We start from the raw sequence: 3,189 nt of genomic DNA, 5'->3' as shown, positions 1-3,189 counted from the left end.
CCTGTTTCAATAAACACGCACATATCGTGCAGACTCAAAGGCCATTAACCTTTTGCTTTCCCCATTATCGCCCGTATACGCAAGTATACACTAACGAGTGCGAAGCACTAAATAGAATAGAAAGAAAAAAAAACAAATTAATACACAACTATTGGAATAAGGAAAACGAAACACTCGTTCGTTAGTTCGTACATTGCGTATACAACAAAAATATAAGATTATAATAAGGAAAACGAAATAACGTTCGTTATTCGAACGTTTTTATACAACAACATACAAACCGCCTATCTTAAAGATTCAAAGTATTATTGTTACCAGATATACACTGAGGAAGTTTTTCTTTCTCATATTTTCAATTTTACCTATTATCTAAATGAACGGAGATTCTAAGGATCTAAATCGATCAATATCGAAAGTACAAAAAAAGATTTCCCGGGAAAAAAGCCATGTACACCTGCTGAAGTACAACTTCAAAGCAAAGTGCTACAAAGTAAAAAAAATAAAGATATTTATATACTAAATTTATTGCTGAAATGACAGTCTAATTCGATACTGCACTCGATTTTCATCTTCACCGATTCAGGACAAATTCGGGAAACTTTATTAGAACAAAAAAGAAAAACTAGGCAATTTCTGGACACGTCTCCAAGCGCGCGAGACGCATTCTAGAATCTGATGAATCAGATCTATCGGAAAATTATAAATTAATGAATATACCAAAAATTCAGAAAGAAACAGGTGAAGAATTTATAAAACTTCAATCCCACTGTTTCAAATTGCTTTCGGGTTTTAGCGACAAGAATATTCCCACAGACAATTGGAACCCAATACTGGTAAATATATGTCCTGGCATTACCGGAAAAATTTTTTGCTTCTGTGGTGCAATCGCTGCAACAAATGAAAAATTCTTAATTAATCTAAGAAATTGCGGAAAGGGTAGATAAAAACGGTCAGAATAAAAAGTTCACACGACCGAAATCGGAGTTTCATTCGATCCCAATCTAGTAACAACCAATTTAAACATAAGCTTCTTTAAAAATCAATCGTTCCATCCGACAATATACACAAACGTCCTGCGAACTTTTGTAAAGGAGAGCACAAACTGAAAGCTTTGAAAACTTTAAAAACTTAATATCAGTGAAAGGGCAAATTTGTCAGAGCAAAAATACTTGTACAAACTGCTTGTCCCACTCAGATAATCTCAATAATTTGGGAAAAAAATTAATTGATTTTTTTACGGGCATCATTAATGTTGCATTTCAAAACTTTCCTAAAAAAAGTGCGCTTTTTCCAAAAACCCGGGTTTTTTGCAACCCCCTTCCCAAAACACAAAAACCCAATTTGCCGGGCAAAGGCTTAAAAACCAAAAACCAAACCACGAGGGAAACAAGAATCTCCCCAGCAGTTATCTCCATGGGGGAGAACTTTTTTTTTAAATCCCAATAGACCAAAGGGTCCCAAAGTCATTCAACCCGGGTGCAAAAACTAAAACTACCCCAAAAAATAATTAAAAAATTCGGAATGGGAAGGATTCAAAAACCCCTAAATCTGCTTTCCTTTTTAAGCGGAAAGGGATTCAAGCATTTTTATAGTCTTCCCAACTTACGTGTTAAGCTTCCCTTAAAAAGCGAGGGGAAGGTCACCCCCTGAGTCCTTTACCCCCTTTTTAAAAAAAATTTTTTTTTGGCGCGCCCCTTTTACATCAAATATACTAGGAAGGGTTGAAAAATTTCAAGCACCCTTCTAACTCAAATATATATTTGGTTGGATACTAAGTGGAAGTGAAGAACCAGTTACACATGGCACCAAAGTGGAAGAAATATCCAATGAATTTCTTAATTAAATTTAAAGGGAAATTTTGGGTTAAACTCCCCATTTCAATATTTGCAGAAGATCAATGTAAAAGGTTGTCCAAAATTTCCCCAAATTAAAATCGTGTGATTGGTACCCCTCTGTTCGTTTACAAATAGCGTTTCTTATTGAATACCCCCTTAAAATATACATTTGTTAACAGTTGTAGATCACTCACTGATCATATGCAATATTATTATGTGTCTATATTTAATATTTAAACTTACATTTAAATTCACTAATTTAGGTGAAAACTACTAGTCAGTATAAAAGGGCTAAAGGAGGACACAATCTTTGGGGATCATTCAGCATTCAGCAATCAGCTGACTGGATTGGTTTATGTTTTTATAATTATACGCAGGACTGCATTCAAAGATCTTAAAACTTAACCCCTCCCCGCTGAACCCGCGGTTCAGTAATTCTTCTTTAGGACCTGTTGGCGGAAAATTTCGACCGGTCTGCACGCTGTATGAGAATCATTTGATGATGTCTGGTTGGTATTGCTCTATTGTCACGGTACGCCCAAAACATCACTGCCCGGGTGAACGTCAATCACCCGTCCCATACTAAAACGATGGTGGCAAATTTCACGTGTGAAAATACATCTCCACGCGAACATTGGGTTCCGATCTGGTCCATTTGTTCCGGGGCTGAAGAGTGTTTAGATATTCGGGTTGGCGGCGCAAAAATGCTCCCAAAATTTCTGGAGGCGTTGCCAATATCGAGACGATTTCCGATCAGGAAATCCCGGTGTTGAGCTATCTCTCCTTCAGGATCATCGGAGAAGCTATCGGGGGTCTCGAATTTAGACGCCTCAATGCGAGTCAGGAGAGTGAACAATTCAGTGTAACGCAACGTCACTACCCAGTCCTCAGCGATCTTTTAACTGAACGAACTGCCTCCCAAAACCACCGTGATGAGGTGCGGAAGGTGTTATGAACTTCCCAAAATGTACCTGCGCCCGATTTGTTGAGCATGCTGTTACCCAAGCCTTTAGTCTTTTGATTGCTTATTGCCCCACAAATTGTGTTCCCTTATCACTGTATAAGGTGGTCGATACCCGTCGACTAATAAAAATCATAAGCATCTATAAATGCCTGTGTCTCAAGTCCTCCCGCAGCTCAGGTGAACCGCTCAGCCCCCCTCAAATAATATGGCGCATAGGCCCTTTTTTAGTCGGGGTAGCGCGATGCTTAACAATATGGAATGGCCGGTAATCCAAACCACTACAGAAAAATGGTGGGCCACTAGTACGCTCTTTCAAGCCATTTGTTGACGTTGTATAATTGAAGGTGCCTGACATGAGAAGCTAGATGGAATCAAGGACCTTTTTTTTTT

This window comes from Bactrocera neohumeralis, unplaced genomic scaffold, assembly GCF_024586455.1.
Source record: "Bactrocera neohumeralis isolate Rockhampton unplaced genomic scaffold, APGP_CSIRO_Bneo_wtdbg2-racon-allhic-juicebox.fasta_v2 cluster09, whole genome shotgun sequence".
Classification (NCBI taxonomy): domain Eukaryota; kingdom Metazoa; phylum Arthropoda; class Insecta; order Diptera; family Tephritidae; genus Bactrocera; species Bactrocera neohumeralis.
Note: the sequence above shows the minus strand (reverse complement) of the source record.